General features: G+C 41.4%; 1 pseudogene; it reads right to left on the bottom strand.

Annotated features, from left to right (window-relative positions):
* Positions 1-9,086: 9,086 nt before the first annotated feature.
* On the bottom strand, positions 9,087-9,866 carry LOC102477287 (protein FAM133B pseudogene; annotated as a pseudogene).
* Positions 9,867-12,855: the final 2,989 nt, after the last annotated feature.

The following is a 12,855-nucleotide window of genomic DNA, read 5'->3' as shown; positions in this document are numbered from 1 at the left end:
GCGGGGCGCACGCCCCCTACAAGGAAAATCTTTCCCCCCCCCCCCAAAAAAAAAAAAAAGAAAATTCATAGCAGTACTATTTGTAATAACCCCAAACTGGGAACTACCTAAATACCTACCAGTAGCAGAATGGATAAAGACTGTGGTAGATGACACAATAAAGAAATACATAGCACTGAAAATAAGCACACTATAGCTACCCATGACAAAAAGGATTTATCTTTTTTTAATTATTATTTCTTCTTATTTATTTTGAGTAGAGAGGGACAGAGCGAGAGAGAGCAGGAAAGTAAGAAAGCAAGGTCTGACACTTGAACCATGATCAGCCATGTGGGAATCCAGCACCCTTAACCACCATGCCACCTGCTGACCCCTCCTTTTTTTTTCTTTTTTTTAAAGAAGTTTTTGCCTTAAGGCACACATGCACTCATGGGGAAAAAGAGACAGAAACAGTGAGAGGTAAAGTGAGAAACCACCTCTCAAGGGGATTGGCTACACTGCAATCCCTTCTCCTTTCTCCACCCAGGATCTTGGGCACACACACACACACACGCACACGCACACGCACACACACCCAGTGTGAGTTTCTAGCCACCAGATCCAAGACTCAAACTGTGGTCAGTCATGCGGGAGTCCAGTGGCGTGTCCATTACGCTATCTGCTGACTCCCAGAAGAATTACAAAGAATGTTTAGCAAGTCATTAGACACAAAAGGATGTATACTTTATTAAATAAAGTTTGAATAGTTTGCAGAACTAGTGTTTAGGATTGTATATCTAGTGGCAAAATTATGAAGAGAATCATAGTGATTTCCTAAAAAAATTCCAAGATATTAGTACCCTTGGGAGCAGAGAGTAGGGATTGTGGAGGAGAGGACTTTTGGGAAGCTAGGCATGTTCTATCTTTTTAATTTGGGTGGTGTTTCACAGGTGTTCACTTTGTGACAAACCATATATAAAATTTGTTTTGTGCACTTTTCTATGTTAAATTCCACAGCAAAAATCAGAGGTGTCAAAGAAGTAGAATCAAGAGTTCATACATGACTATATAGTGCATATTTACTAGGTGTCAAATATCATATTAAACACATAACATTAAATCACATCATCAAAGTTAACATCAACTGTGATAAGTCACATTGACAATATGTGTCCTTGATATATCAGACCTGAAAATGGCACTTTACCTCTGGGTCTTCCTCCCTAAATCCTATAACCCCACTCTAATCATGAGTAAAACTCCAGGAAAATCCCAAGTGAGGGACATTGTTAGAAATACCTGGGGACCAGCAGTTAGCATAATGGCTATGTCACTGGACTCCCATGTAGTCGACCGCGGTTCAAGTCCCAGACCCAGTGGCTTAAAACGCACGCCGGTGCATGTGCGTGTGTGCCCAAGATCCCGAGAGGAGAATGGAGGAGAAGGGATCATGGTGTGGTCACCCCCCCTGGGGGGGGGTTGATTTCTTGTTTTCTGTCTCTCTGTCTGGCAAGCATATGTGCCCTATGGCAAAAATCTCTCAAAAAAAAAAAAGAAAGAAAGAAAGAAAGAAAGAAAGAAAGAAAGAAAGAAAGAAAGAAAAAGAAAGAACGAACGAACGAACTGGCCTATAATCCTCAGAACTCTTGAGGTCACCAAAAACAAGAAAATTGTGAGAAACCGTAATAGACAAGAAGAACCTAAGGAGACATAACAACCAATGATATATGAAATCAGAGAAAGGACTTTAGGTAAAAACTAAATAAAGTACAGATATTGATTTTTAAATTATTCTTTTATAATTTTTTTCAAGAAAGTGTTTTTGGTTTTTTTGTTGTTTTACTATACGGTGCATGTGCTCACCAGAGAGACAGAGATCCAGAAAGTGAGAAATCACCCCCACTCCCCAGGGGGGATGGCCACACTGCAATCCCTTTTCCTCCATTCTCCTCCTAGGATTTTGGGCACGCATGCACACATGTACGCCTGGCATGAGTTTCAAGCCACTGGGTCCAGGACTAGAACCACAGTCAATCCCATGGGAGTCCGGTGACATAACCAGTATGCCATCTGCTGGTCCCAAGTTTTTACATTTTCTGATTTACATCTGTTTTGTATCTTTGTGGGGTACAATATGGATTTTCAAAGCATGCATGCAATTGGATGTTGGTTTCAATAGCATATCATTAACTGTGACCAAAGTGCCACATAACACAAGGTGTTAATAATGGGGAAACTGGGTGTGGGCTATATAGAAACTCTCTGTGCTATCTTTGTAATTTTTCTGTATATTTAACCCTATTCTGATATAAAAAGTATACATATATTTTTAATTGCATTTTAGTTTTATTATTTTCCCCATTTTAAGAAAATCAAGACGCTAAAAAGTCGAGCGACTCACTCAAGGTCACAGGGCTCAGATCTAGCGTCTGTCGGGACTCTAGATCCCGTAGGTCTCCCTCCTCCCCCCAAGAGTTCCGTTTTCTCGGTAACCATGACAAAAGTAAAAGCGGAGGCCGAGGAGGGGTCAGGGGCAGGATTCAGAGGAAACTAAGCAACAGTGCAGGTCACATTAAAAGCTAGCACAAGGGCCTTTGTAAGTCACTAAAAAATGCTCAGCCCCAGCAGGTAACCAGGCGCTGCTGGGCCCTGTGCTGTTTGTCTCCGGGGACAGGGGACCTTCAGTCTGGTGTCCCTCACCACACTCGCACCTGCTCAGAACCACCTGTACGGCCTCGCCCTTCCCGCAGGTGCAGGTCGCAGCACGCCTTTCGCTAGATGAACCAGGTGGAGCCCTGGAGTCCCCTGGCCACCTCGGAGACCCTGCCTGCGCGCCGTGCTGCCGCCTCCGTCTCCCAGGAGGTGCAGGGCGCCGCGGCGTTCCCAGCCCTGCCCGCTGCCTTTGTCTTCCCGGTGCAGCTTGGCGTGCACAATGGGCTGTGCTCAAATCTCTGCCTCGCTGATTGCTCTGTAATTGCGTTTTCCCCGGGGTAGCTTGTCAGAAGCTTCTGATTTGCGGGCCTTTTTTTCTCCCTTTATACTCAAAGAAAAAAGAAAAAGAAAGAAAGAAAGAAAAAAGAGAGAGAGAGCTCCCGCCTTTGCCTAGCTTGGGGGTTAGACAGAGTGAATGAAAGATTTTTGCGCTGTCATGCTGATGTACCGACCTCCCCGCGTACCTCCTGGGGTCTTCGCAGGCTGGGCCTGACGCCTTGTGTGGGGCAGGTTGCCTGGGGGTCAAGTACCTGCACCCCAGGTGCCAGCCTCTCTCAGGGCAGGGCTCTGCCTTGACGCCAGGCTCCCACTGGGCTCTGAGAAGCTGAGGTAGCTTTGGTGGTCTCCTTCACCACCTCCCCTCCCACCCCTGCATGTAAGTGCTGAGTGTTTCCAGTCCTCCTTTTCTACCATCCTACCCTCCTTCACCTGGAAGCTCCCCTCCTCTGCAGTCCCTTATTCTACCCATGCCTAGTAACTCCTGTGTCTTCCACGACCACCTGAGATCGCACGGCAGCTTTTTTTGGCTCGTTTCACCTGGCTCTAAGTAAGATCGGAGCCTTCAACTTATTCCCAACCAACTGCGTGGGGGGGGGGAGGGGAGGAGGTGAGGGGAGCACGGCTTCTGTGAGGGCTTCCAGGAGTGACTTTCAGTGTTTTCACTTTCCTCTGGCTCACTGGAGATGTCTCCTCCGGTTACTAAAACCTCCAAGACCCCACACTCTGTGAAGCCACTAGAGCAGTCATCATCTCACACTTCTTCCTGGGTCCAGCCTGTCACCTTCTCAGGCAGGCGCCATTACAAGGTAAGCCAGGATCGAGTGGGTTGCAGAGCAGTACAAGGGTTGTTCTTCTCACAGGTGGATCCAGAGCACAGAAGCTGGAAGTCACATGTAGTGACTTGAAGGCCAAAGCCAGGCCATGTCCCTCTTGGAGAGCCAGACTGACACAGGAGACAAGGCCTAGGTGAAAGGATGAGAGAGGGATGTGGAGGAGACAGTGGCAAATTGACCAGGAGGCTGGGAAGCGTACACTGTAGGGCCTCCCCTCCTGCATTGACCTACTTCCTAGTACTCAATTTGGGGCTTTGGATTTTTTTCCTGAAGAGGGTCCAACATTTCATAGTCTTCAGATCCCACAGAACCTCAGTCTGTTCCAGGTAGCTGAAGTATAAAACTGAAGATGCCAAATAATGGAGAGGCAGATAGACGGTAAACCAGTCCCGATATGGAAGGGGGATGCCCTTAGCATCACGAACCAATGGAATTCACTTAAAGTTCCTGGAGCAGAACAGACACACCTACACATATCTGAAAGCTGTCTGGTCCTCTGTCTGGGACACCATGTCATTTCTGTGCTCCAGTGGCCATACTAAGCAAGGAAAATATTGATAACCCTCATTCATGCTGCCCTCCAAGTCAAAGCTAAAGTCAGCCCATGCTAGCCCTCGTAGGAATTGGAAAAGGTACTCCTTCCTTGGAATCATGCAGCCCCTCACAACAGTGCCCTTGGCAAATAAAACTTAGGCTAGATCCTACCCCCTTGAGCCTCATGGCTGGGGTCCCTTGTACAGTGAACAGTCTACGTAACTCTACCAGACATACTAACAACACAAGCTCCAAAGAGTTGAGTTAAGCATGGATGGCCGGGATTTGAGCCGAGGAGTTCATCCAGTTAGAGCCTGGAGCACCAGTAGCCCTTTTACTTAGCACTCTGGCATGAGCCCACCTGAGCTAAGTCAGAGAATAAGCAGAATAAAGCATAGTGGCCATGGCAGCTAATAGACTGGAGTCTCCAGGTTCTGCTAGTTATTATTTATTATTTAATTAGCCTCAGGCAAAGGTGTCACCTTATTAGACCTCTGTTTTCCCATTTGTTCAATGAACACTACAAGGCATTGCTCTGAGGGTTGTAGAAAGGATTAAAGGAAATACCAACAATATCTAAGTTGTCTGGTCTACTACAAGAATTCAATAAAAGGTAGCTGCAATCTATAGAGTGATAGATAAAAGTAGAACAGAAGGAAGAAAAATAGTGTTATTTGCCAAAACTATAATTGTATATCTAGAAAACCAGAAGAAGTCAACTAAAAAGAAATACCCCAACAAGAAGATGGAGATAGCTATTTACAAAATAAAAATAAATGGCTTTTCTAGAAAGAACAACCAACAGAAAATACATGGAAGATCCCATCTAAAATGGAATCCAAAAGAAAAGATGTACAAAAAAATTTCTATGTAAGAATATCAAGTAAAATTTAAATAACCATATAAAGGAAAATAAGAGTTATATAAATACAACGGGAGTTCTTCTTATTAGACAGACTCCTTAGAAAGATGTCCTTTTTCCTGCATTAATCTATAAATTTAACATGCTCAATTAGGAGGAAGGGTAGAAAGGAGACAGTGTTCCTCACATACTCTAAAATATTCATATCAAAAAAATAAAATGCAAGAAAGGCTATGATATTTCTGACAAAGAAGAATATGGGAGAAGTATTAGCATTACCAAATGTTAAAATATTTTACAAAGTCATAGTTAAAAGTCTTGTACTGGCACAAGTAATAGTCAAACGAATGGAAGTGAATAGAAAAACTAAAAGTAGACCCAAAAATGTACAGAAATCATTTATCTAGAGGTAATTTTTCAACACAGTTGGGAAAAAAAGATTGATTATTCAATAAATAGTTTAGATAACTAGTTAGACCATCCAAAAAATAATAAATTGTTCCTTCATTTATGTATACCAAAATAAATTCCAAAGGGATAAAATATTTAAATGTAAAAGCCTAAACCATGAGTAGTAGAAAAAAACGCAAGATTGTTTTTACATAATTTAATGACAAGGACTTTCTTAAGCATACCAGTAAACTCAGAATACATTTTTTTAAAAAAATGGATAAAAGCTAACCACAAAATTTTAAATGTCTTCTAGACAAAAATATCATAAACCAAGTTTAAAAAACAAGCAATAGAGTAGGGAAAATATATTTGCAAAAATAAGAGAAAGAATTAATTTCCATCATAAAAGTAAAAAATTTTAAACCATCAATTGGAAAAAAGCCAAAAACCAATTTTCAAAAACAGTGAAAAAACATCATTATAGGGAAAAATTGCAAATGACTTTTCATCATGTGAAAGGGTATTCAATTTCACTCATATTGAAAGAAATGCAAATTAAAATCACAATGAGATTTAATTTTTTATCTATTAGATTGGCACAGAGTAGTAAGTTTAATAATACATTGTTTGGGAAAACAGGCCCTCTAGTGCATTAGCGTTGGGAGTTCCAAACAGTATAATCTCTTTGGGTGGCTACTTCTCAATATCTCACAAAATTTTAAGTTCCACTTCTAAAATTTTATCTAATGGATAATCTATGTAAGGATTTTGTCTTACTCTAGTATTGCATTGCTAACAGGAATATCTGACCCTGGGTGAATTTATAAACAAATACAGGCTTAATCACTCACAGTTCTGGTGGTTGGAAAGTCCAAAGCCACCACAAAATGGCAGAAAGCAGAACTTTAGCAGAGCAGAATATAGTCTGTATCCATATGGCTTCTCTTTATCTCAGTTCTTCTCCTTATATACATAACAAAATTCAGTTATGGGGCTCCTCTCTAATGACATTATCACATCCAAAGGCCCCACCCTGGGATACTATGAAGAAATTAAATTTTTGCTTAACACCTTTACAATACAATCAAGTTCCACCATATGAATAGGGGAAGGCATCTAATCACCACTCACTAAGACCAAATTCCAAAACATGAAACAGGGAGACAAATTGTTATTCAAACCATAGCAGATGTTTACTACTGTATTACTTATAGTAGCAATAAAAGAACTTCTGAATGTACATTGATAGGAAACTTACCACGTGCATTCTGATACACATAAGAAATGAAATATAATGCACCCATTAAAAAAATAAAGCAGACCTATATGTACAATATAGAACAATCTCCAAACTGTTAAATGCATAGGAAAAAAAATTTTTGTTTGTTTTGTTTTTGTTTTTGTTTTAGAGGTTTTTGCTAAAGGGCGCATGCACTCACCAGAAAGACAGAGACAGAAAGCAAGAGATCACCCCCCAGGGGGGATGGCCACACCGCAATCCCTTCTCCATTCTCCTCTCAGGATCTTAGGCATGCACACACATGCGCCTAAGTGAGTTTAAGCCACCAGGTCCAGGACTCAAACCGCAGTCAACTACATGGGAGTCCAGCAACATAGCCATTACGCCAACTGCTGGTCCCAATATTCTATAATTTTTTTTTTTGAGAGGTTTTCGCTATAGGGCATGTGCACTCGCCAGACAGACAGAGAGAGACATAGAGACAGAAAGCGAGAAATCACCCCCCAGGGGGGATGGTCATGCCGCAATCCTTTCTCCTCCATTCTCCTCTCGGGATCTTGGGCACGCACGCACATGCACCCGGCGTGAGTTTTAAGCCACCGGGTCGGGGACACGAACCGCAGTCGACTACGTGGGAATCCAGTGACATAGCCATTACGCTAACTGCTGGTTCCCCCAATATTCTATAATTTTTTAAGTGGAGTCTATAACTACATATTTGTGGGGTTTTGTTTTGTTTTGTTTTGTTTTGTTTTGTTTTGTTTTTAAACTTTGTATTTACTAAGATTCTGGCAATAGCTTTCTGTAACAAGACACAGTGTACCAGGCCTGCCACCCAACTTGTTTATGATAAATCTCAGTTTCAATATGAAGCTTTTTTTTTTCTTTTTTTAGAAAAAAGAAAATCAAAATCCTGCTTTCTACATGCTAAATATCTTGGCAAATATGCCATTAAACACAGAAATGAACTTAAAACAGCAAGAGTAAAAGTTACTAAAGGTTACTAAACATTGTAGCCTAAACAATATCTATACAAAAAAAAAAAAATAAAGTTAACTATCACTGGTTACATAAAACTTTCCTTGCTGATTAAAAATTAATAGTAGAAAACATGTATTTGAGAATCTTTAGCCATCAAGATCAAAAAGTACTAGCGTCTATTTGAAATTATTTCTCTTCAAAGCCAAAGTGTAGTCAAAATTAAATTCAAATAATGTAGCATATTTAATGCTAAAAAATATTCAGTATTCTTGAAGTGGAAGTAAAGCCTGCAATCCTTTAGGCTTTGTCATGCTGCAAAGGGTTGTGTCTCTGGGTCACTCAGAGCAGCATATGACAGAGGCGAAGGATGTCACTAAGCTCAGGAAAGAGCGGGACTGCTAGCATCCAGCTCTGACCTACCAGAAGCATGGTTACTGTGCCAAAAAATCAGATGTGTGAAGATCAAAGGCACGCTATTCTGCTAGCTAAAGAGATAGCAAACCTCCCACCCTCACCCTTAAAGCTCCTTTCCCATGTAAATAAAAGTATAAGAGGGAGAAAAAATTAAAATACACTTATCTACAGAGTAAGAATTTTTAAATATCAATGTAATCTCTACAAAAATTTTAACTAAAACCATCAGGTCATAACTGATCACATCTCAAATAAACTTGGGACCAGCAGATGGCGTAATGGTTAAATTGCTCAACTACCACATAGTAGCCTGCAGTTCGAGTCCCAGGCCCAGCAGCTTAAACTCACGCCGGGCACGTGTGCGTGCGTGCCCAAGATCCCGAGAGGAGAATGGAGGAGAAGGGATTGTGGCGTGGCCATGCCCCCTGGGGGTGATTTCTCGCTTTCTGTCTCTCTGTCTCTCTCTGCCTGGCGAGAGCACACACCCTATAGCGAAAACCTCTCCCAAAAAAAGATGCATCCAGAGTCAGTTTCTGGTGACTTGTCATTAGATACTTCTAGTTCCAAATATTAATTTTATTCCCAAATATCTTAACCACTAGTATAACTGCAGTGTATTATCTCCCAATTATTAAGCACTGGAAGAGGAAAGGGAAAAAAAAAAAAACAGATGTTCAAGCAGCAGGCAACAATCGTGGCCCTTCTACACAGCAGCATCTGAGTGGCTACTAAAAAGTCCAGGAATAATTCTAAAAACAAGAAAATTCATGCATTTTAGTAAATACGTCATAATCTTCACAGTTGAAATTTCCTTAGACATTGCATTTTCTTTATAAGGACAACCCGATTTTTCTTAATGTTAAGAACTGGCAGCCTTCTTTCTCTTCTTCTGTGTTTCTTATGCTTCTTTTTATTTCTCTTTTTTTTCTGTTGCTTTTTCTCATTCTTCACTACTTTTTTCTTTTTTGCTTATACCTCCTCAATATAATCTGATTCTGACATAGACTCAGAGGACAAAGGTTTATCTTCAGAATACATCTTTCTTTTTTGCTCATCCTTTAATGTCCTTCTCTTTCTCAGTTGCATCCTTTGATTTCTTTCTTTTTTCAAACTCTCCTTACTGTCTGATTCAGTTTCTGACACGGAGCTTTCAGAAGATTTATGTGAACAGTTCTTTTTCTTTCTCCTTTTTCCTTGTTCCTTGTCCTCATCTTCAGAATCTGAAGAACTGCTGGAAGAATCAGAGCTCAAAGAAGAGGATGAATACCTACCAGATTTCTTTTCTTTTTCTGTCTTTTTTTGGATGAGCTCTCACATCCACTTAACAATTTCTCTCTGTGTTTTTCCAGTTCTTTCTTCCAGTTCTCATTGATTTTTTCTTCAAATTCAGCCAAAGCCTTGGAGCCTTTCTTTTTCTTTTCTAATTGTTCTTTCTTTTTCTGTTCTAGTTGCTCTTTCACTTCTTCCCAGGTAGGCCTTGGTTGATTCAGATAATCCTGGATTGTTGGTCCTGAAGACTGGATTGGAACTCTTGATCTAGCCATTGCTATTGGGTTCTATATGCCATTCGATTGTCCCTCTTCTCCGTGGTGCATGATCGAATGCACAGACGCCAAGGGAAAACCCTATAAATACATATATGTGTATGTAGTAGATTGGTGTTTTATAAGTTAAATGGCAACTCTTTGATACATTACAAAATCAATTCAGTGGATTGCAACCAAAATTCTTTAATGCTTGCATTTTTTATTTTAAGATGTTTATATTTTTAAGTATTAATTGAATCATTTGATATTAATTTTATTATGTTTGTTTATAGTAAAGATAAGTATTATTTTGTGCAATATTTGTTTCAGTTATATAATCTTGCACTGGGTTGTGATGGGAAGTATTTTTTTTTAATTTGTCACACAGTGTGGATGCTCACCAGAGAGAGAGAAGGAAAATAAGAAAGCACTCCTCATGAGTATAAACCACAATCTCTTCTCCTCCATCACTCTCTCTCCTTTCAGGATTTTGGGCATGCATAAATACATGCCTGGAGTGTTTTTCAAGCTGCTGGATCAGGACTCAAACCATGCATTCAGCCACGTGGGATCCAGCTGCCTTAACTACCATGCCAGCTTCACTCTGTGGTCCAGGAGTACTCTGTTACACTTTGAATCCAATCTTTGGTATCTTTCTGGACATCTTGAAAAATATACATTACTTCTCCAAGTCACTAAAAAGAGCGAACAACAGGCCCAGCTGCAGTGGCATAGGCAGTAAGGAACCCCCAAATGTTACATATGGGAAGACCTAGTGTTTGGATTCCAAGTTGACCTGATCATGCCAGGCATGCCCCAGCGGTGCAGCTGGGATCCTGGCTGACTAGAAGGCTGGGGGAGGACCTCAGCACAGTCGCAGACTCCCCCCTCTCTTTGTTCTCACATGAAAGAAAGAAATAAACTTTTTTTAAAAATGAAGAGCCAAGGGAACCAGCAGTTAGCGTAATGGCTATGTCGCTGGACTCCCACGTAGTCGACCGTGGTTCACATCCCGGACCCGGTGGCTTAAAACTCACGCTGGGCGCGTGTGCATGCGTGCCTAAGATCCCGAGAGGAGAATGGAGGAGAAGGAATTGCGGCGTGACTATCCCCCCTGGGGGGTGATTTCTCGCTTTCTGTCTCTATGTCTCTCTCTGTCTGTCTGGCGAGCGCACACGCCCTATAGCGAAAATCTCTCCAAAAAAAAATTTAAAAAAAAAAAATGAAGACCCAAAAACAACCCACCAATCATACAATCATATCAACAGATTTCGAACTGACTGATGGTCAGGTTGATTTAATGCATCTTTGACACCTAACAAAGCCCAAATGCTAGAGTAAAAACATTGGAGCAGGCCCTGTACTAAGGGCTTGGCTTGCAAAGATGAAAAGAACAACTCCTTTCCTTCAAAAAATGTGTGTCTTATGGGAAATCCAGATACCTAATGGGTACATGTTAATGGGAATGCACTGTGTCGATGTGAATATCACATTGTATGTTTGAGAACCTCAGAATAAGAATGAATTCTTCATAGTACACTGGTGGAGTCTGAAGTAGTGTCTGTCCTGCTGGGAACTTAGCTTTGACTCCTAGCACCAGGTATGCTGGGACAGAGGCAAGTGAGCTCAGAGAGTAGGGATGGAATAACGAATTTGAAGCCAAGATCCAGAGGATCATGTGTAGGCAATTCAAGTTATATTTCCTCCCATCTATTTCCTGTCTGGCCAGCCCATCCTCTCCTCTTCTCCCCTTAGATCCCAGATCTGGAATGTGAGCTCCCAGATATGCTAGACTGAGTTTTCCTTACTGCTCTCTCTCATGGTCTCCATTCCTTCCTGCCACTCAGCCTCCCTCAGGGTTTGACAGCACTCTAGAGCACTCAAGTGACAGAGGCTCAGAGAGTTGATCTCCTGAGAGCAGAAGAGATCAAGAGCAGAGGCTGGTGACCTGTCCACTTCATGAACTGTAATGCGCCCACATGAAAACCTGATTTAAACGCCACATTGTTCTTTCTTCCCCCAGGGGAGCTTTGGTTGGCTTGGCTCTTAAATCATTTTTTCAATAATGAATTTATGTTTTGGCAAATAGTAATGTTAATCACAACATTAATTCCATGGTTTATTTAAATGCATAGTTTTGCATATTGGTCAAAATGTGCTTTTGTCTGCAAAGTTGCCATATGAATTTTCTTCAGTGGATAGAATGTTTGATGAGATAGTACTTGTTTTAGTAGCTAGTTCCCTGCCCAGAAGTACTCTTGAATGTCCACCACTGAGGCTCACAGATGCACCAGCACTCTGGCTTGCCTCTTAGAATGACCTTTGCTGTTTGTCGCCCACTGCCTGGACAAATTAGAAAAGACAGTGGTCCAGAGAGAGTGAGCACACCCAGCAAGCCTCCTCTGCCCATTCCCCATTTGGCCTAACTGAAGGCCACACCTCCGAGCAGCAGGAGAACTATGGAGCCAGAGAGGGCCCACACCTCAGGCACCCAAGGCCACCAATCCAGAGTCCCCCCACATAGGTCACACCTGAAGAGGCAAGAATGAGGAAGCCAGCAACACTCTCTGCAAGGAGCTGATTGCCGACAGGAATTAATGCTTTGGAACATAATATTATTGGATTGATTTTAAGTAGATGTTTCACTTTACTTTAGCAATAAACTGTGGGCTCTGGAGGGAGCCAAAAAAAAAAAAAAAAGTCCAAGAAGAGAAGAAATAAGAAACAAGAAAACAACCGCCAAGAAACCTCCCTAGGTTATTGCTTTAGGAGGATCCTTAAAATTCTATCTTGAATTGCTGGGTCTATGACAACACTATTGTGATAAACTGATGAATGTCTATTTATACCCAAACATAAAACATATGGATGGATATTTAGAGTACAAATGCATTGTGACAGATATCTAATTTCATTCCACTGATAGGATGTATTTTATCAGACTCTTCATTTCATGTGAGACACAATCACTTTTGGTTTCTAGTTTCGTGCCACGGTGGAAATGCATTTGTCAGGCCCTCCAGACCCAAAATGGGTTTAAAATACTCCCATTGCAGCCCTGCTTAACACCAAGAAAAATCATAACTATGCCCTGTTACCCAC

This window comes from Tupaia chinensis, unplaced genomic scaffold, assembly GCF_000334495.1.
Source record: "Tupaia chinensis unplaced genomic scaffold, TupChi_1.0 Scaffold000311_2, whole genome shotgun sequence".
NCBI classification, from domain to species: domain Eukaryota; kingdom Metazoa; phylum Chordata; class Mammalia; order Scandentia; family Tupaiidae; genus Tupaia; species Tupaia belangeri.
Note: the sequence above shows the minus strand (reverse complement) of the source record. Positions and strands in the feature narration are given on the sequence as shown.